The 23,178-nt window shown below is 42.8% G+C and overlaps 1 protein-coding gene across 1 annotated transcript in view; it reads left to right on the plus strand.

Annotated features, from left to right (window-relative positions):
• Nucleotides 1-15,314, plus strand: part of GC (GC vitamin D binding protein) — a 383,851-nt gene extending 368,537 nt beyond the window's left edge. The window contains exons 13-14 of the mRNA XM_075337198.1: nucleotides 11,223-11,257; nucleotides 15,199-15,314. The gene's annotated coding sequence lies outside the window, so the exon portion shown is untranslated. The remainder of the gene's footprint in view (nucleotides 1-11,222; nucleotides 11,258-15,198) is intronic.
• Nucleotides 15,315-23,178: the final 7,864 nt, after the last annotated feature.

Below are 23,178 nucleotides of genomic sequence, written 5' to 3' on the forward strand. Positions count from 1 at the left end.
AAAGAAAGAAAGAAAGAAAGAAAGAAAGAAAGAAAGAAATGTGCTATATATAGTATTGTGCAAAAGTTTAATGTAGGTGAGGGAAAATGATACAAAGTAAGAATACATTCAAATATAGAAGTGATAAAAGTTTAGTTTTATAAGATGGAAAGAGATTAAACAAAAGAGAAATTTAAATAAAATAAATACACTTTTTTGCCTTCAAGGCACAATCAAAGTACCAATTCTTCTAGGTACACTTGAACACAGTTTTTGAAGGAACTCAATAAGGAGATTATTGTAAACACTTTGGAGATCGAACCCAGATCTTCTGTTGATATAGGCTCACGTGAATGTTTATGTTTTTCCATGTAATCCAAGACAGACTCAATGATGTTGAGATCAGGGGGCCATATCATCATTTCCAAAACTCCTCATTCTTCCTTACACTGAGGATAGTTCTTAATGACATCAGCTGCATGTTTAGAGACGTTTTCTTGCTATAATAAATTTGGAGTCAATCAGATGCCTCCTTGCTGTTATTACATGATGAATAAGTATCTGCTTGTATTACTCAACATTGAGGACACCAAGAAATCTTAACATTGAGGTCTGTGTACGCAATGATAATCTTAGTAGTGCAGCAGATGAAAGACACATCATCCTTATTGCTTATTTTTCTTTGAAATGAGAAGATGTCCAGCAGTGCCATCAGCTTAGAACTTTCAGCAACAAGTTGGACCCAGTTACACCCTTCTATTGTTGGGAGAAGTCTGGCCAGAAGTCTTCGTGGAAGAATTGCAGCTAACAAACCATATCTTAAATATGGAAATATGACCATTAGAAAATATTAAAACACTTCATGCTTATTGCTTATTTTTTCTTTGAAATGAGATGTCCAGCAGTGCCATCAGCTTAGAACTGGTAGCAACACATTGGACCCAGCTAACAAGAATTGTAGCTAACAAGTCATATCTTCAACATCGAAGAGATGGCTATGGCCAAGACATGGCCAAGAGAAATTAATAAAATAATGAGTGTCTACGGGCAACAGTGAAGCATACAAGTTTGGGGCTGCATTTCAGTAAATGTAGTTGGGAATTTAGTCAAGAGTAATGGTGTCCTCAATGCGGCGATACAGACAGATACTTATCCAAATGCAATACCATCCAGTGCACCTGGAATAATTGATACTTTGATCCTGTTTTGAAGACTCAAATGAGCCTTAAAGGGTTATCCTCCTTCCTCACAAATTCCTATATTTTGTATAAGGATTAACTTTCTCATCATTTGGGGTCTGAAGAGAGCTCTGGAGACACGGCTTGACCTCTGCTCTATTGTCTATGGGACTGCTGGATATAACCAAGTACTGGTTGTTAAAATAGATGAACGAAACTGGGGGGAAAAGGGTTTATTTTTTGACAAAAATAACACCACACTTGTCAATAGGCTAACTAACCATTCAATCAAAATCCTTCAAAGAGGATGTCCATGTAAATGTAAAAAAAATAATATCCATATATTAGTAGCTCAAAACCTTGACCAAGAGTGAAACTTTGATCAGTACATTTTCTTTACTTTTCACTGTACTTTGGTCAATTTCTAAGAATAACTCGAGTGACAGACAACATTACTGCTGTTTCAGTTGGTTGTCATTTTTGGAAAAATGACTGCCGCAAAAACAAAGAAATACTAAAATAACAGTCAGGAAAAGGTAATTACGTGATGTTGACTATAACTTAAACTTTTGATTTACTTATATAAAATCGTTCTTACTTTTATCAATTTAAAAATTTTCATTGCATTGTCAAATTTATTCAGAGGAATAACAGAAAAAGTATTGAGTATAGGATTAAAAATATGCCCAAATACAACATTGTCTACTGTATATATTATATTAGTGCAAGAGAGGCTGGGAATAAAACGAAAGAAAGTTGTGGAAGTCAAATGAGGATAAAATATAATGATTGATAGGTCCAGAAAGAAGAACGAAGAAAGAGAATAAGATAGAAAGCCAATATGTACAAAATCACCTTTACATAAAATGCAAATGAGAAACTGCAGTATTTTAACTACAATCTCTAGGTACTTTTCCACTTTTAAAGCTGAATGTCACTTTAGTGAGTTATACTTAACCCATAGTTTCTACTACATTGCCGTCTTCTAAGGAGAACACTTATAATTTCAGATCACGGCACAGTGACTTTTACTCTTCATAACGCCATCATTAATAAATTTAAGCATGGACACTTTGTAACCTAATGTTCTGCACAAATCAGGGTGTCTATAGTAACTTAAAAAATATTGAATTCATTAATGATAATATTACCATAGTTTTACATTCTGTTAACATGTTAGGAAATGTATGAGCTGCATACTATTTTACATAAGTGTATTAATATGCACAATCTGTGGTGACATTCAGATTTTGATACAGGGTTACATTTAGTAAGACTAGTGTTTCATTAGTCATTCTTAAAAATAGTAGCTTTGGTCCAGGCATCACAGATCTATTCATTTGGAGACTGACCCAAAATAAGAAAAAATATTATGCTGCCATTCATACAGTTAAGGAGACTTTACACGCTACGATATCGTTAATGTTTGGTCGCCGGGGTCAAGTTGTTAGTGACGCACATCCGGCGTCATTAACGATATCGCAGCGCGTAATACTTACCAGCGACCTTAGGCGACCTCAAAAATGGTGAAAATCGTTCACCATGGAGAGGTCGTCCCAAAGTCAAAAATCGGTAAGGGTTGTTTAGCGTTGTGGTTCATCGCTCATGCGGCAGCACACATCGCTATGTGTGACACCGCAGGAGCGAGTAACGTCCCCTTACCTGCCGCCGGCCACAATGCGGAAGGAAGGAGGTGGGCGGGATGTTACGTCCTGCTCATCTCCGCTCCTCTGCTTTGATTGGCCGGCCGCTTAGTGACGTTGCGGTGACGTCGCTGTGATGCCGAACGTCCCTCCCCCTTGAAGGAGGGATTGTTCGGCAGTCACAGCGATGCCGCCAACCAGGTAAGTATGTGTGACGCTGCGTAGCGATAATGTTCGCTACGGCAGCGATCACAAACAATCACATGCGTGACGGGGGCGGGTACTTACATGGTCGCTATCGCTAGAAATTGCTAGCGATATCGCTACCGTGTAAAGCCCCCTTAAGGTCCATAAATATTTGGTTGCTGACCGAATCTTTGTGATTTGGCCTCTATATGCCAGTATTTTTTATTAAAATTAATTAACAGATGCAATTTAAGAGTAAACTTTCAGATTTAATTAAAGGGGTTGATCAAAAATATCATGTGAACCGTTAAGGAATTGCAACCATTATTCTACGAAACGTCCTCGTTTCAGACACTCAAAAGTAATCAGCCAAATTAACTTTACCAAATAAATGTTCAATTTTAATACCTTGTAGAGAATACTTTGCAGGCAATGACTACCTGAAGCCTGGAAGCCTTTGGCAGCACCTAACGCTGGGTTTCCTCCTTTGTGATGCTTTGCAGCTGACTTCAGTTGTTGCTTGTTTGTGGGTCTTTCTGCCTTCGGTTTTGTCTTAAAGGGAACCTTTTCCGGGAAAAAACACTATTAACCTGCAAATATGGGGTTAATCTGCAGGAAAAAAGCATTTGGAACCTGAATGGCGCATGTACATCAATTTCCGCTGCTGGGAGGAATTTAAGTTTATCTTTCCTGGCAGTATGCGGGGTTTCAGTCACGTAAGTGGCATTAGTTCAGTCACTGCTCTGTGTATCGAGAGTAGCATCTGTAACCCCTCCTCTGTGGGATGAAAAGAACCCTGCCCACAAAGTAAGTCTTCAGCACACTGGTACTGGCCAGCGCGAGGACTTAATGTTATGCATGTGCACATTCAGTAGTCAATGCTACGTGCGCAGCCTTGTAGCGTACATAGGGATTTAAAAGGTTGGCAGACGCAGCTGTCTGCCCGTGCACTGCAGTCCCCAGTTCGTGTCTAGAAGCAGCAGAAAAGGTTCCCTACCCCAGCCATAGAGTCAACTCCTCCTGTGGGCCCCAGATACCCCAGTCCGACCCTTGTTTTAAAGAAAAATAAAATATAACAACAAAAGGACGTTACGGGTTTGCAAGTGTTTGACCAGTCTCATTTAACAATTGTAAGCACCACAGCAATACTGCTCTCTGTTGCGCTTACAATCTGTTGTTTTCCTACTTAAACTTAGGTACTGACCTCTTTATTTAGGAGTAGAGATGAGCGAACCGGCCGTGGTTCGGCTCGAGTTCGGTTCGTCGAACGGAGGTCTCGTTCGAGTTCAGTTCGGCGAACGTTCGAAGAACCACTCGAACCGCATAGGAAACAATGGCAGGCAATCACAAACACATAAAAGCACCTAGAAAACACCCTCAAAGGTGTCCAAAAGGTGACAAACAACTCACAACACAACACAAACACATGGGAAAGGGACATGACATATACTCATGCGAAAACAAAACAGCTGGTCAAGGAAAAAGAGGAGGAGAAACAGATATAGGCATGGCACGCCCTTCTAAAATCATGTAAAACACCGCAAGGTGACTCCAAGCGGAGTTCTCCCTTTTTTCCAAAAATTGGGCCACACACACACCCACCCCTTCAGTGGCAGCACTTGTGCCCTAGTTGTACACTTCACAGGTAGATTTGCATCAAGCACAATCAAAAATTTGCCATACTTAACCGTTCCCAGGATGACCCCGGGGTAGGTAGCAAAGTCTTTGCTGAACCATGACTTGTTCATCTTGGCTCCTTTTAAAAAACACAGCAAGCAAGGGTTACTCCAAGCGGAGTCTCCCTTTTTTTAAAAAAATTGGGCCACACAGACACTCACCCCTTCAGTGGCAGCACTTGTGCCCTAGTTGCAAACAGGATGTTTTGATTTGCATCAAGCACATTCCAAATCTACAAGCATTTACTCTCCCCAGGATGACACAGGGGTAGTAAATTCCTTGTGGATCCATGACTTGTTCATTTTGATGAACGTTAGTCTGTCCACATTGTCACTGGACAGACACGTGCGCTTATCTGTCAGCACACACCCAGCAGCACTGAAGACACGTTCAGAGACAACACTGGCAGCTGGGCACGACAAAATCTCCAAGGCGTAAGTGGAGAGCTCTGGCCATTTTTCAAGATTTGAAGCCCAAAATGAGCAAGGCTCCATTTGCAAAGTCATGGCATCGATGTTCATTTGGAGATACTCCTGTATCATCCTCTCCACCCGTTGACTATGTGTCAGACTTGTTGTCTCTGGTGGCCTTGCAAAGGAGGGTCTAAAAAAATTATGAAAAGATTCAATAAAATTGCTGTTACCAGCACCAGTTACGGTGCTACTGGTATGGGTAGACTGTTGAAGATGATGAGACCATCCCAAGTTTGTCAAGTTACAACTGGGAGATTCACTTCCTGCACCTGCACGGTTGTTTGGTGGAAAAGCCGAGCAAAGATCGAGTAACAGCTTCTGCTGATACTCCTGCATACGTGCGTCCCTTTCTATGGAAGGAATTATGTCACAAAATTTGGACTTGTACCGGGGATCTAATAGTGTGGCAAGCCAGTAGTCATCATCACTTCTAATTTTGACAATACGAGGGTCATGTTGGAGGTAGTGCAGCAAGAAGGCACTCATGTGACTTGCACAGCCATGTGGACCAAGTCCACGCTGTGTTTGTGGCATAGAGGTGCTAACCGTTCTTTCTTCCTCTGACATCTCCCCCCAACCTCTTTCAACTGAAATTTGACCAAGGTCTCCCTCATCCGCTGAGTCTTCCATGTCCATGGACAGTTCGTCCTCCATTTCTTCATGTTCTCCTGCACCTTCCTCAACATTTCGCCTGCTACCATGCGCCCTTGTTGATCCCTGTCCCCCATGGTCCCATGCCTGCCGCGTTGGTGATGATGAACGTCTGGACCTTGGTGATGTTGTTGTGTCTTGTGCATATGAATCCTCCTGTAGTTCCTCCCCCTCCTGTTGTCCCACCCCCTGACTCCGAATAGTGTTTAGCGTGTGCTCCAGCATGTAAATGACTGGAATTGTCATGCTGATAATGGCATTGTCAGCGCTAAACATATTCTTCGCCATGTCGAAACTGGGCAGAAAGGTGCATAGGTCCTTGATCTGAGACCACTCCATCAGGGTGATCTGCCCCACCTCTGCATCTCGTTGGTCCAGGCTATACGTCATGACGTATTGCACCAGGGCTCGGCGATGCTGCCACAGTCGCTGTAACATGTGGAGAGTCGAATTTCAGCGTATCGCCACATCGCATTTCAGGCGATGAACCGGCAGGCCGAAAGACTTCTGGAGCGATGCAAGTCGCTCAGCAGCAGTGGTTGAACGGCGGAAGTGAGCCGACAGTTTTTGTGTCCTGTTCAGAAGGCCATCTAGGCCGGGATAGTGTGTTAAAAATTGCTGGACAACAAGGTACAACATGTGAGCCATACAAGGCACGTGTGTCACCTTGCCCAGGCGAAGGGCCGCACCCAGGTTTGCAGCATTGTTGCACACGGCCTTACCAGGCTGCAGGTTGAGTGGAGACAACCATTTATTAAACTCAGTCTCCAGAGCTGCCCACAACTCAGCCGCTGTGTGACTCTTATTTCCAAGACATTTCAAGCTAAAGACCGCCTGATGCCATTGTGCTCTGCTGCCAGCATAGTAATGAGGGGTGCGTGATTCCTTCTGCGCAGTGAGAACGCTGGTGGCCTGACCAGGCAGGCTTGGGGCGGAGGTGGAGGACCCAGATGAGGAGGAGGCAGAAGCAGTGGCAGAACTTGGACAGACAGAGGATTGACACACAAGTTGTGGGGATGGCAAGACTTGTGCAGCAGACCCTTCACCATCTATCACCATAGTTACCCAGTGCCCAGTCAGCGACATGTAATGTCCCTGTCCATGCTTACTGGTCCAAGTATCGGTGGTGAAATGCATCCGTTCACACACAGAGTTTCTCAAGGAAGCGGTGATGTTGTGTGCGACATGCTGGTGTAGCGCGGGCACACCTTTCTTAGAGAAGTAGTGGCGACTGGGCATCTGGTACTGGGGCACAGCGACAGACATAAGGTCTCTAAAATCCTGTGTGTCCACCAGGCGGAAAGGCAGCATTTCTGTAGCCAAGAGCTTACAGAGGGATAAAGTCAACCTCTTACCTTTGTCATGGGTCGCAGGAAATGGTTTTTTATTTGTCCACATCTGAGGGACAGAGATCTGGCTGTTGTGTGTAGACAGTGTTGAGTAGGGAAAAATGCAGGTTTGTGAGGAAAGTGCAGGCGTAGACATGATGTTGCCTTCATCCAACGTTGGTGCTATCGATGTCTGAGAGAGCTGTACACACGCACTTGTTTCCCCTTCCAAACCAACTGACGACCTACCAAGCAAACTGCCTGTTGCGGTTACAGTGGTGGAAGTTGTGCGTGGAAAACCAGGTGTGACAGCTGTCCCCACAGTCCTAGAAGATGAAGAGCGCGCGGATGCACTGGAAGGGGCAGGCAGTGGATGGTTCGCTCCGCTAGGCCGCATTGCAGCACGGTGAGCTTCCCACTGGGACATATGATATTTATTCATGTGACGATTCATGGAAGAAGTTGTCAAACTGCTGAGGTTTTGCCCTCTACTAACAGAATCACTACAAATTTTACAGATCACATAATTGGGCGATCTTTTGCTATGTCAAAAAAGGACCAGGCTAGGCAAGGCTTAGAGGGCATGCGACCTGCTGATCCACCCCGACTAGTGCTCAGAGGCAGAGTGGTGGCTGAGGATGCAGTTGTAGACGTGCTACCAGTGCTCCAACTCTGTCCAGGAAGGCGCAAGGTAACTTCGTCGTCGGTTGCATCCTCCTCCACCGCCTCTGTTGACCTCCTCGAGTGCCTTTCTGTGGGTTGACAGTAGGTGGGATCTAGAACTTCCTCATGAATTGTTGTGTTTGCACTCCCCTCACCCTCAGACCGAGCATCTTCTTGCCCTGACCGAATATTTAAGTTGTCATCCCAATCTGGTATCTGCGTCTCATCATCATCAGTATGTTCCTCATTGTCTATAACAACAGGTGTTACAGTTTGTGAAAAAGGGTCAACATTATGCTCAGAAACTTGGTCCTCACGGCCTGAATCAGAGTCACAAAGGTTCTGGGCATCACTGCAGACCATTTCCTGGTCTGTACTCACTGTAGCTTGGGAGCAGACTTCTGATTCCCAGGCTATAGTGTGACTGAACAGCTCTGCAGACTCAGCCATCTCAGTTCCACCATACTGTGCAGGGCGGATGGAGACTTCAGAGCTGGAAGAAAGCAAGAGTGATTGGGCTGACAACTCAAAGGACTGGTGTTTTTTGGATGCGGTAGTTGAGGTGGCGGAGAGGGCACTTGTTGGACCACTTGAGATCCATTCAAGCATTTTCCTTTTTTGGCCATCATCTACCTTTGTTCCAGTTGTTCGTGTCCGTAAAAAAGGGAGCACATCGGATTGTCCACGATAAGTATAGACATTTTACTTTTGCTGGAAGATGGTCTATCTTCAGCAGATGTTAATGATGCTTTGCCACCTTCCCCACGGACAAACCCTTTTTTTCCTTTTCCAACACGCTTCTTCCCCTTTCCACCATCATCTGTCATTTTGCCACTCATTTTGATTGCGACAAGATTGTGCACTTAAAATGTGGTAGTAAAAATTGAGAGGTGGTGTAGATTTCAGCGGTGGTCTAGCTTTATTAACAGCAGAATAAACAACAATAATTATCCCTGACAATGCAACTACGGCCCTTAAACTGGCAGCATAGTTTGCTAGTATAATGGCTTAGTAACAATGAGTTTCAGTGTGCAATGCAGAGGTGCCGCAAATATCTTTGCACCAGTGGGACAAAAATGAAGTCCAACAGCCACTTTTAGGATGCCACTAAGTTTCCTCAGTGTTTGCTAGTATAATGGCTTAGTAACAATGAGTTTGAGTGTGCAATGCAGAGGTGCTGCACATAGATTTGCACCAGTGGGACACTAATGGAAGTCCAACAGCCACTTTTAGGATGCCACTAAGTTTACTCAGTGTTTGCTAGTATAATGGCTTAGTAACAATGAGTTTGAGTGTGCAATGCAGTGGTGCTGCAAATAGCTTTGCACCAGTGGGACACTAATGAAAGTCCAACAGACACTTTTAGGATGCCATTAAGTTTCCTCAGTGTTTGCTAGTATAATGGCTTAGTAACAATGAGTTTGAGTGTGCAATGCAGTGGTGCTGCAATTAGATTTGCACTAGTAGGACACTAATGTAAGTCCAACAGCCACTTTTAGGATGCCACTAAGTTTCCTCAGTGTTTGGTATTTTAATGGCTTTGTAACAATGAGCTTGAGTGTGCAATGCAGAGGTGCTGCAAATAGATTTGCACTAGTGTGACAATAATGAAGTCCAACAGCCACTTTTAGGATGCCACTAAGTTTACTCAGTGTTTGCTAGTATAATGGCTTAGTAACAATGAGTTTGAGTGTGCAATGCAGTGGTGCTGCAAATAGCTTTGCACCAGTGGGACACTAATGGAAGTCCAACAGCCACTTTTAGGATGCCACTAAGTTTACTGAGTGTTTGCTAGTATAGTAGTTTAGTAACAATGAGTTTGAGTGTGCAATGCATTGGTGCTGCAAATAGCTTTGCACCAGTGGGACACTAATGGAAGTCCGTTACGCCAGCGGTGACTGACACCCAGACGCAGAAGGCAGATAATGGCATGCTGGAGGAAAATGTCCGTTTTTATAATGCAGGGACATGTGACATGGACATCCTATCACACATGCCGTTGCTTATCTGGCTAAAAGTCCACTTAGCTGTGTGTGTGTCTGGGATTGGCTGACACACTGGCCCGCCCCACTACAAGCGCGCTCTTAGGGAAGGAAGACAAGGAAAAAAAAAAAATGGCGATCGCCATTATCCAAACAGCAGTGATCTGAATGCGCTGTTCCCGTACACTATACGCTGAAATTTCACAATAGTGTGAGTCACAGAGTGACTTACACTATTACAGCGGAAAGCCAGCTAGTAATTAGCTTGTTTTATTGCTGCTAGAACTGTTCTCGAACGTATCTAGAACTATCGAGCTTTAGCAAAAATCTCGAGTTCTAGTTCGATCTAGAACAGCCCCCAAAATCACTCGAGCCGCGAACTGGAGAACCACGAACCGCAAACCGCGCTCAACTCTATTTAGGAGTAAGCTTTTTTGTTAGTAGTGATAGAATTTGAAATAGGTTAAGTTTATTAAGAAAGTTTAGAAACAAATTAAATATTATACTTTAGTCTTGGAATAAAGAAGTATTGAGTACTCTGCTCATCAGATAAGGTTTGGCTTGGCAAGAAGGGAATAAAAAAAAATCCAGTACTACTAAAAATGGAACTTTTATTGTTTCTAAGTTTAAAAAGTCACAAAAGGGACATATCAAAACGGTTTTAGCAATTTACACATTTTGAGGCTAGCTGCCTCTTAAGCGGGCTTTCCACACTACAACAAATCTAACGATGTGTCGGCGGGGTCACGTCTTAAGTAACGCACATCCGGCATCGTTAGTGTTGTTGTAGTGTGTGACAGCTACGTGCGATTGAACGTAAAACCGTTCATCGCATACATGTCGTTCATTTCCTTAAAATTGCACGTCGGGTTGTTCAATGTTCCCGAGGTACCACAAATCGCAGTGTGTGACACCCCGGGAACGATGAACAGATCTTACCTGCGTCCCACGGCTCCCGCCGGCAATGCGGAAGGAAGTGGGCGGGATGTTTACGTCCCGCTCATCTCCGCCCCTCCGTTTCTATTGGCCGGCTGCCGCGTGACGTCGCTGTGACGCCGAACGTCCCTCTCACTCCAGGACGTGGATGTTCGCTGCTCACATCGAGGTCGTATGGAAGGGTAAGTACGTGTGACGGGAAATAATCGTTTGTGCGACACGGTCAACAAATTGAACATGCCGCACATACGATGGGGGTGGGTACGATCGCATACGATATCGTATGTGATATCGTAAGGTGTAAAGCAGGCTTTAGTCACAACCTAGAATCACACAGCAGTACACTGATTTAAAAACTTTCTTTAAGGGACACACACCCCATCACATGATCAAAAAACAATGTCATAATAAAGTGCAGTATTTTTTAACAGATTATGTATACTGTTGTTAGTTCATTAGCCAGAGAAGTGAGTACCATAATATATAAATTTGTGAATTCTAACAATTCATTTTTTTTATATTTTAGAAATGTGGCTTGCAGAAGAGTTTTGGAAGCAGGAGGTATGGAACCATAATGGATAATACCACAGTGCTCCTTTCAGAAAAGTTGTTGCTGTGCATTTTTTTATATAACCAATCACTGGCGGTCTCAAACAAAAGTGGGACCCTGTGAAAAAATGATATATTTCCCTTTGAAGCCCAAGAGCTCATCCACCTGCTTTGGAGGTAGAAATGGGACCCCCAACCTCTTGGGCCCCGTGCGGCTGCACAGGCTCCACCAATGTTATGTCCGCCTCTATAACTAATACCAAATAAAATGTCAATTTCTTCTGTGTTCGTTTTGCTTCATTAGTTCAATCCAGAAGACCAAAAGAAAGTTAGGATGGATGAAAAATACAGCTTTCTTTAGAGAAACCCCCTCTAGTTTACAATAGTAATTGGTAGCTTTCATTCATTGGTAGCCCTGGGAATAGTATTATCTGACATTGCTATTTATCACTTTCACCAGAAGTAAAGAGCAGTCCTCGTTCTTACTCCTCTTAGATTTATAATTAGGGAGAAAGCATCTATAGTCTTCAAAGCAAATGGGCCTCAACAAAGCTGCAGGGAACGGAGCATGAACATAAGTGAGCACATCTACCTGAAGTAAATCTCTAATAAAAGAAGAGAGGCAGAAAACAAATCTTAGAAATCCGGCTTGCTGTAATCATTCCATTAAGATCTGACCTGCATTTCAGATAACATCATTACAATTTTCTAAAGAGATGCAGTGACCGATATCACTTATGCCATAAAGGGGGTTAATCCATGTAAGACAGATGAGCACAAAGTGGACATCTTGCCCTCTAGAAGCACAGGCAAAATAACTTTTATTACAAAATAGAAAAGATAAAAACAATTTCTGACCCAATACCAGGTGTATGGAGTGGAAGATGAACGGTACATCTTCTTAATTCTACATTTTGACTGTGTAAGGCTATGTTCACACATTGCGTTTTTGATGCATTTCTATATGCAAAATAAAAGCTGCTTCTTACAGTATCAGCAAAAGCTATGAGATTTCAGAAATCTCATGCACAGTTTTTTCCTGGTTTAATTGTAAAACTGTATTTTTGAAAATTGAAATGTTAATTCTTTCATCGTTTTTGCAGAGTTTGTTCACCCATAGAAAACAATGAGTAAGTGCAAAAATGCTAAAAAAAAACACAGGTACAGGAAGATGTGAAACCCATTCATTTTTGTAATTATAAAGTCTTCTCCAAACTTCAAGTACAGTTTAATTAAATTAGTAATGTATTAAACTAAACACGTCCAGACCAACTCAATAAGCAATGCCCTTCCAAAGTGTTAGGGGCTTAATGCTTTACCAAAGTGTTCAGTACACAATGCCCTACCAAAGTGTTAAGTACACAATGTCCTACCAATGTATTAAATACTCAATACCCTACCAATATGTTAACCCTGCTGTTCTGTTCGCATTTGCTATACACTTGTACTGTTCCTGGGTCAATATGACCCGACCTATTAAGTCTTGATTTTTAGCTACTCTAATTGTTTTATTTGAATACTTTTTTCATTGAAATACTGTATGTGAACATGGTTGATCATAAACAAATGAAAAATTTAAATTCAACTTAATTATTTTTTTTTTCATAAAAAAGGTTACACAGGCTTTTTGCAATTATCTTCGATTGTTGACATTCTGCACACAAATAATAAAGAAGCTTTACATTACTATTACTAAAACATGAAATTTAACTTTTTGAAAACAAATTTTATAAATCAACAAATGAAAAATCATAAAAACTTCAACCTTTTTAGAAAGAAAAAAGAATAAACTGAACATGTTCATGCGTTGTTACACTGAACACAACAATAAGACACATGTCCTTTATTTACACAGATATTTTGAACATCCAGCACATGTCAGATTAGTCTTATTGTTACAGGAAGATGGATAGAAGCTACATCTCTTCCTTTTTTTGCTGGTAGGTGTGCTGGTGGAGGCCGTGGATGTGGAGTCTCTTTCTTGAGCATGCTGGACACTTTTTACAATGGCTGTTGCTCCATCACTTCTGGTGGTCACTTTTCTGCTCCCAATATATGGCCTCACCAGGGATTTTCCCAATTTCTCAAGAAATAATCTTTTTTTATGCAGCTTATTCCGGTTCCAATCGGGGTCGATTTCTCTCCATAAGACAAATGCATTGTATGCAGAAACGTCCAGTATGTTATAAAATAAAATCATTGGCCACCGATTAGTTTTGTGTTTGCATGTATATGTTGATATTGCTTGGTTTAAAGTATCAACTGCTCCCTTTGTGGCATTATAATCCAAAATAATGTCAGGCTTTCTGTTTTCTTTATCACTTACGGAATTGTCATGGTGCATTGTGCTCATTAGAATTACCTGTTTGGTTTTTTTTGGAACATAAGAAACAACAGTTGTATTTCCAGAAAAATAAAATGTAGAACTGTCCACCTCTCTCTTGATAAAGATACCTTGCGGTAGTTCAGGTTTGTTTTTTCTCATAGTACCCAGCATGGTAAGTTGTTTTTTCTTCAACATCTGGTCTAGTTGATAGGATGTAAAAAAGTTGTCACATGTGACATTTTGTCCTTTTAGTCCATGAGTCAAATCTAGAACAACACGCATACCCTGATTTTTTTCAGGTCTTTCATCAGGGGTTTTTCCTGTATACACTTGAACATTTAGAGCATATGAACTTTTGCTGTCGCAAAGTGTCCAGATCTTGATGCCATATTTTGCTGACTTACTTGGTATATATTGTCTGAATGGGCACCTACCTCGGAATGCCACCAGTTGCTCATAAACAGTTACATTTTCACCACTGTTATACAATTTTGGTAGAATCTCTACCCATTGATTCCAAACATTTCTAATAGGGGCTAGTTTATCTTTAGCTCTTCTTTCCATTCTATCTGTTTTAGAATCAAACCGTAGTACTCTAGAAATAATCAGAGACCTGTAGAACAGTATAAAATGCTATCGGGTCATATTGACCTGAACAGTACAAGTGTAACAATCAGCGTGTAGCAAAAAGTAAACAAAAAAAAAACAAAAAAAAACGTAGAGCTCCACAAATGAGGAGAAGTCAAGGAACCACTATTTTCAGATCCTCATTAAAAAAAATCTGCAGGGTCTCAAAAATCATTTCGGGTCATATTGACCTGAACAGTACAGCAGGGTTAAGTACACAATTCTCTATCAATGTGTTAAGAACACAATGCCCTACCAATGTGTTATGTACACAATGCCATACCAATGAGTTAAGAATACAATGCCCTATCAATGTGTTAAGTACACAATGCTCTACTAATGTGTTAAGTACACAATGCTCTACCAATGTATTAAGATCACAATGCCCTACCAATATGTTATGTACACAATACCCTACCAATATATTAAGTACACAATGCCTTACCAATGTATTAAGTACACAATGCCCTACCAAAGTGTTACGCACTCAATGCCCTACCAATGTGTTACGCACTCAATGCCCTAGCAATGTGTTAAAAACACAATTTAATTTGCTTGCAAGGACGAAGCAAAGTTGAACTTTTGTATCCTTAAAATGCAGCAAGAAAAAAGCAGCAAAAAAGGCAGGAAAACGTGCATTTTGGCTGCATATTTTATACTGCCAAGATATCAGGCTTTGCTGCAGAAAGTTAAGCTGCAAAAAAGCAACGTGTAACACAGGATTGCATAGCTAAACACCAGTGATAAAATAACATCTGGATGTATGTAAGGTTTCACCGTGTTGTTACTGCTCCCTTGCTGACCTGATATTGTGGCATGATCGATATATCCCTGGTGGCTTTTACTGTCTAAGGGACGCAAGAGGCCATAAAAAAGATTATTTTTAAGAAAAACAGGCAGGAACAGTCAATGTTTAATGTATTTAATTGAAAGCAAGGACAAATTCGCACCGTAAATTAAAACAAAACAACTAAAGAGGAATATGTTTCTTACCTTTCAGAGATGAGAACCGATACATCCTGTCCAATCTGGATTTCTACATTCAGCTGTCGTGAAGGTCAAAAAATAATGAGACCATATGCTGTAACTTACATAAAAACTTGCTTCAGTCTAATAAAGCCAAGACATCTTTCTACCAGACTTTGTGTTATGTGCACTCTGTTCTCGAGGTATGATATGCAGTGAGTGAAATAAGTATTGAACCCATCACCAATTTTCTAAGTAAATATATTTCTAAAGGTGCTATTGACATGAATTTCTCTCCAGATGTCGGTAAAAAACAGTCCACACAGGCAAAGAAATCAAGCAATAGATGTCCATAAATTAAGTTAATGAGAAATGATACAGGGAAAAAATATTGAACACATAAAGAATAAAAGATGCAAAAAGCCGAGCAAAGTCATAGCTGAAATCTTTTACTAATTAGAAAACAATCCTTCCACCTAGTGAAAAATAATATTGCTTGTTCAACTGAGTGCCTATAAAAAGGGTCTCATTACCATTGTGCCACACACGACTTATCTCATGATCAGTGATAAGTGAATATATTCGGCACTATTTGTTACTCGCATGAGTATTTAGGTATTTGGGATATTTGTTACTCGTCAAGTATTTTGATATTCGCCTGTTCTGCGGTGTTCTGCGTTACACTCGCTTGATATCATGGTGGCATCGGACTCTGTTGACACTGCAGAGTCCAACAAGCTGGCTGGGATTATTTAGTTGCACAGCCTGCCATGGGCGTTTTCTGGTTCTGGCTTCACTGCTCTCCAGCACAGCGAGAGTTAATTTATGCTGGCCTGAGATCAGCTGCTGGGAGCTCAGGTTACTGATCACCATCTCCAGCGTTTATAAGATTCTGTAGACTGGGTCTCTATGCTGGATATAGCGCTTTGCTTCCTTGTTCCTGTTGCTATCCAGTTGCATAGTGATCATCAGTTTGCAGTTCTACGTGGTGTGTGAGTCCTCCAGTTGTGAAGTTATTTCCTACCTCTTTTGCTTTTCTCCCTAGTTCACATATTGTCCCTTCTTTGTGTTTGAGTGCAGTGTGCACGTGTTTTTGTTTACCCTTGTCTGTGACTATTTGTGAGGGCTTGGATAGAAGACAGTGTCACGTTGGAGGCTCAACCCTGACTACAATCAAGTCTACCGTCGTGATAAGGCACAGCAAAGGGGTCCCAGTCTTAGGGTCAGCCTAGGAGCCCCTGTTCCATCCATACACCCCGTGACATCACCTTGTGAGTTTCGATTCTGCTCATCACATGTTTGGCATCTGATATTTTACCACTAAACATACGGGGATTGCCTACTAGCTGAGTAATGCCATAGCCATGTTTGCCCTGGCACTACTGTGATTGACAGGCGCAATGAAAAAAAAATGATGTGCGGTCCCCCACCTATTTGTGATAACCAGAGCTGGAAAAGGAGACAGCTAGGGACTAATATTCTCAAGCTAGGAAGGTTAATGGTTATTGAGCCCTCCCCAGACTAAAAATAGCAGCCCACAACCGCCCCATAATTGACGCATCCATTAGATGCACCAATTATGGCACTTTACCAGGCTCATCCCGATTGCCCTCGTGCGGTGGTGATTGAGGTAATATATGGGGTTGATGTCATCTGTGATTTTTCAAAAATCACAGCTGCCTTCAAGCCTTGGGTTGTCAATGGAGAGTTTTCTATGAGACCCCCTCATTACCAACCCTGTAAGTAAAAAGTACCTAAAAAAACACACACACTCACAAATCCGTTATTTTAAAAAATAAAAAAACACACCTTCTTTCACCAATTTATTAACCCCAAAAAAAAACACCCCGGTTCTGCTACATCCTGAAGCTTCAGTGATGGGAAATTTGACTGATCACTGCAGCCCCTGCGACAAACTAAGGGCAGCAGGGGACTTGGCTGGGAGAAGTGGTGACATCAGTCAGGTCACTGGAGTTCACAGTCAACTCAGTTGAACCTGCTGCTGGATTTCTGAACTGCTATGTGGCCATGTCTTGCAATTCGACAGTACGGCAATCTGGCAGGAATTTCAACGAAGTTCACTCAGAGCAGTGGGGGAGGTCCTAATGTGAACTCCAGTGACGGGACTGCCAGATTGCCGGACTGCCTGATTGCGGGACTAGGCAGCACAGCAGTCCAGCAATCCGGCAGTCAGATGTCACAGGTGTGTCACGGGTGACAGACAGTCCTGTGGTGTCTGGCTATAGAAGGTCACAGCTTTTGCTTGCGCAAACTACTCCCTGACCTTCTATTATTCCTGGTTCGTGTATATGGTATCTTATGTATCTCCTCTGCTTTGTGTTCATCCCTTTACTTTTAGGACCCTGCATAGGCCCTCATCCTTTCAGCTGTTTTTATCAGCACTTTGTGTCCTTAAATACCCTCATTCCCTTCTGGTCTGTGATGGTGTTAGCTCTAACTACCTTCAGATTGATCCTGAGCAGTCGCCTTGCAATCACCTGGAGTAACTTTGTTGCATGTTGCCATATGTCTCCCTGAATCTTATTAGAGATAAGTTGTTTGTTCTTTTCCCTTGTTTGTTATCACTATGTATCCTTTAGCTCCTAGTGGAGTTGACAAAGACCTCATCCTATCCGTTTCCCTACCTAGGGACCAGATCTGGGTCAGCCTATGGGGAGGTATCCTACTCAGCACATAGGTGCACAGCCTATTTAGAGCAATAAGGGAAACAAGGGTCCAGAAGTAAGCTTGGTCAGAGGTCACAATCTTCCCCTTCCCTAGCCACAGGATCTCCCTTTCCTATCATCATTCGCTGGGTACTTCCCTATACCTAGCATGACATCAGGTCACCGGAAATCACACCCTGGGGATCTGCAGCTGCTCTTAGGGGTACTTTGCACGCTGCGACATCGCAGGCCGATGCTGCGATGCCGAGCGCGATAGTCCCCGCCCCCGTCGCAGCAGCGATATCCTTGTGATAGCTGTCGTAGCGAACATTATCACTACGGCAGCTTCACACGGACTCACCTGTCCTGCGACCTTCGCTCTGGCCGGCGACCCGCCTCCTTGTTAAGGGGGCGGGTCGTGAGGCGTCACTGCAACGTCACACGGCAGGCGGCCATTAGGAGCGGAGGGGCGGAGATGAGCAGGATGTAAACATCCCGCCCACCTCCTTCCTTCCGCATATCCTACGGAAGCCGCAGTGACGCCGGTAGGAGATGTTCCTCGCTCCTGCGGCTTCACACACAGCGATGTGTGCTGCCACAGGAGCGAGGAACAACATCGGACTGTCGCGTCAGCGTAATTATGGATTACGCCGACGCTGCACCGATGATACGATTACGACGCTTTTGCGCTCGTTAATCGTATTATCGAGCCTTTACACACTACGATGTCGCATGCGATGCCAGAAGTGCGTCATTTTCAATTTGACCCCACCGATATCGCACCTGCGATGTCGTAGTGTGCAAAGCCCGCCTTAGTGAATGAAATTAAACCCCGCTGCTAGATTGCTAGACTGCTGTGAAAGAGAGTGTGTTTTTATTATTATTTAAAATAAAGGATTTTTGTGTGTTTGATTTTTTTGTTTTTACTTACAGGATTGGTAATGGGGGTTTCATAGACAACTCTCCATTACCAACCCAGGGCTTGATGGCAGCTGTGATTTTTGACAAATCAAAGCTGTCATTAACCTCATATATTAAACCAGTTGTCCCCGCACCAGGGCAATTGGGATGAGCCAGGCAAAGTGTCATAATTGGTGCATCTAATGGATGCACCAATTTTGAGGCACCTGTGGGTTACTAATTTTAGGCTGGGGATGACCCGATAACCATGGACCTTCCCAGCCTGAGAATACCAGTCTCCAGCCGTCTGCTTTACCTACGTCATTTTTTTAAATTATTTAGTTAATTTTTAAAAAAAAGTCTTGGGGGAGCTTCTATTTTTGATAACCAGCAAAGACAAAGCACACAGCTGGAGGCTGCAGCCCCCACCTGTCTACATTACCTGCAGTAGTTATCACAAATAGGCAATAGGCCACATGTCAAAGTGGTGTAATACTCTAACAACATTGTTCCCAGAAGTGACCTGTTTTTCAAAGATGCATCCAGCTATCTTCTCCATACTGTTCCTATTCTATTTCAGCACTTTTCTATCCATTTCAGCATTTTTACAGCCCCCCAGACATCCTGGGATAGTCCGCCGGAAAATTATTTGAGTTTACCATTGACTTACATTAGATTTGTTATTTGTGACGAATACACAAATAGTACGAAATATTGGAAGCTAATAATTTGAACCCAAATATTTCACTATTCGCCCATCACTACTCATGATCAGGAAAACCAGTGTGCTGTCTCAAGACTTTTACAACCTTATTGTTGCAAAACGGTACTGATTTCAGTGCTAGAGTGGAGAAACCGGGTGTATGCCGTGCTGTCAACAGAAAGTTCATATGTTGATTATTTTAAAGTTTTTTTTATTCAGGTCAAAGTGTTTCAGAGAGCTCAGTCTCCTTCATCAGGACTATCAAGCTTATGCTAATAAAACTGTGCCTGCTGTTACCCTCATATATGATGCTAATAAGATGTACAGTTTTGAATCCAGCTTTGTTGCCACTGAAGTCTAAAGGGGGGTGGGAAAAGTCAGCTAGTAGATAGTTAAGATGTCATTTTCTAGTTAGAACATGACCATGATTGTTTAGCAACGATAAAGCAAAAAAATAGCAGATTGTTCTAATGTTACTAACCAACCAATTGCTAATGCAGATCTTGAATTCTTTATAGCTATCTCTAAGCACCACCTGGACTGCAGAATACCTCCTCTGTACCTAGGATGACAGATTACCTCCTTTGAGTTAACCAAAATGCCAATAAAACACGGAAAACATTAATCTTTTTTTGAGTTTAATTATTTATTTTTTCTTTCTATGAACTATTTCCTACCCGTATAACATGTTTAACATCCGGAATCTGAAACGGTATGCACCACAGGACTACCAGAGGACATGTCCGTCTTCTGTTCCATATTCACCAACCTTTGATTTTATAAACTGCTGTCATGAACTGGGCCAAGGGGGGGTCAATCAGACTTCCCTCCGCTCGGTCATGAACCTGACAATCTGTGAAGAAACCGCACCTCACTTCCCCACCCGGTCGTCTCTAATATGTAGAGGCCATGCAATACGACCTCATCACTTCTGCCAACATGCAACTTTCCGTGCCTCCCTAGGGGTATGTAAAGTCCGGTTTGTTCAATGTAGCACAGGGAGGGACAAAGAGCAGGCAGCACACCCTCTGACGTGGCACCCAGCTTTCTCACAATCTCGACTGGCCTCCAGAACCTTTCCACTAGCCCCAGTGGAACCGGATTCTGCTGGTCCAGTACAGTAATCTGCCACCAGTTCGTCATTAGTTATGAACATGGTCTGTTAACAGGACTATATTGGGCCAGTAACACCATTGTAGATGGAATTAGACAGAATGCACTAGCACTTAAGGGGCTGGACACACAGTTTTTCTGGGTTATCTCATTTATTAAGGGATGGAATTGTAGTAGAAATAGTAACTTAACCAAAGGTAAAGGGAATCTATTAGCAGGTTTTTGCTACCTCATCTAACAGCAACATAATGTGGGCAAGGAGATTCGGAATCCAATGGTGTATAACATAGATTACTAAGTCTAGCCGTTCTCACATAATCAAAGAATTTAAGCATGGAGCTGAGCCCAAAGCACTTTCATGCCCACACCAGCCACTTAATAGAGATTTTGCATTGACTGTTTAGTGTCAATCACAGCAGGGTGCATGGGGGACATCTCTGTAGGTTAGTTTCTAGTCCTGCAATGTTAAACCCTAGGTGATAAAGCCATTAATTTAAGTAAACAATAGCTGACATACAGATAAGAGAGGTATAATTGCTTTTTGTTTTTTGTTTTTTTTAACCCATACATCATGATGTCCTTAGATTACATAGCAAAAACCTGCAGACAATTCCAGTTAATGCCTTTAATTGAAAGTGAGGGCAATTTATGCCTTTAAATTGAGACTAGAGACAACAGAAGAAATTATTTATTTTTTTAAGGCTGAGGACTGTACATCCTTTGCAGTCTTGATTTCTACATATAGCTATGTTGCGAATGTCAAAGAACAATGAGAAAGGTCAAAGGACATGAGTATGTTGTAAATTATATAAGATCTTGCTTCACTGTAAAGGCAAAACAATTTTGTACCAGACTCCTTGTGATGTGCATTCTGTTCTCTGGGCCATGATCTCTTTTATTCACAGGTAAGAAATTCTCCAAGAGATATGCTATCCATTGAGTAGGTTAAATAGCTATAACAATAGCAAGTAATCTTTATATACATAACTTCTGTCTCAGATAAGGCAATGACTCAATGGTTTCTTGTGGCAGTACAGAGTAAAAGCCCCTTTACACACTGAGACTTTCAGCGATCCCACCAGCGATCCCAACCTGGCCGGGATCGCTACAAAGTCTCTGGTGAGTCTCTGGTTAGCTGTCAAACAGGCAAACCTGGCCAACGACGCAACAGCGATCCGGACCTGCAGAACGACCTAGCTAGTCAAACACTGGAAATGAGTGATGTGTCACAAATTCACAATATCTGTCAATCACTCGGTCGGTCTCTCCCTCTCGGTCTCTATTCTCTCTCTGTCGGTCCGTCACTATCTCTGTCCCTCTCTCACAGTCTGTCGGTCATTTTACCCTCCTCTCTCATACTCACCGATCCCCGATCTCCGGTGCGGCACTGCACGGCATTCACACTGCTGCGGCGGCTTTTACTATTTTGAAAAAGCCGTCCGCTCATTAAACAATTTCGTATTCCCTACTTTCCCCGCCCACAGGCACCTATGATTGGTTGCAGTGAGACACGCCCCCACGCTGAGTGACCGGTGTCTCACTGCACCCAATCACAGCAGCCGGTGGGCGGGTCTATACTGTGCAGTGAAATAAATAATTAAAAAAATCGGCGTGCGGTCCCCCCCAATTTTAATACCAGCCAGATAAAGCCATACGGCTGAAGGCTGGTATTCTCAGGATGGGGAGCTCCATGTTATGGGGAACCCCCCAGCCTAACAATATCAGTCAGCAGCCGCCCAGAATTGCCGCATACATTATATGCGACAGTTCTGGGACTGTACCCGGCTCTTCCTGATTTGCCCTGGTGCGTTGGCAAATCGGGGCAATAAGGAGTTATTGGCAGCCCATAGCTGCCAGTAAGTCCTAGATTAATCATGTCAGGCGTCTCCCCGAGAAACCTTCCATGATTAATCTGTAAATTACAGTAAATAAACACACACACACACAACTGAAAAAATAATTTATTAGAAATAAAAAACACAAACACATTCCCTCATCACCAATTTAATCAGCCCCAAAAAGCCCTCCTTGTCCGGCGTAATCCACGGACCTCCAGCGTCGCATCCAGCTCTGCTGCATGCAGGTGACAGGAGCAGCAGAAGACACCGCCGCTCCTGTCACCTCCACGCAGCAAATGAGGTGAGTAGCGCGATCAGCTGAGCTGTCACTGAGGTTACCCGCGGCCACCGCTGCATCCACCGCTGGATCCAGTGACAGCGGGTAACCTCAGTTACAGCTCAGCTGATCGCGCGGCTGTCTTCATCAGTTGCGTGGAGGTGACAGGAGCGGCGGTGTCTTCTGCTGCTCCTGTCGCCTGCATGCAGCAGAGCTGGAAGCGATGTTGGAGGTCCGTGGATTACGCCGGACAAGGAGGGCTTTTTGGGGCTGATTAAATTGGTGATGAGGGAATGTGTTTGTGTTTTTTATTTCTAATAAATTATTTTTTCAGTTGTGTGTGTTTATTTACTGTCACTTACAGATTAATCATGGAAGGTATCTCGGGGAGATGCCTGACATGATTAATCTAGGACTTATTGGCAGCTATGGGCTGCCAATAATTCCTTATTACCCCGATTTGCCAACGCACCAGGGCAAATCGTGAAGAGCCGGGTACAGTCCCAGAACTGTCGTA

This window comes from Anomaloglossus baeobatrachus, chromosome 1 (genome assembly GCF_048569485.1).
Source record: "Anomaloglossus baeobatrachus isolate aAnoBae1 chromosome 1, aAnoBae1.hap1, whole genome shotgun sequence".
NCBI lineage: Eukaryota > Metazoa > Chordata > Amphibia > Anura > Aromobatidae > Anomaloglossus > Anomaloglossus baeobatrachus.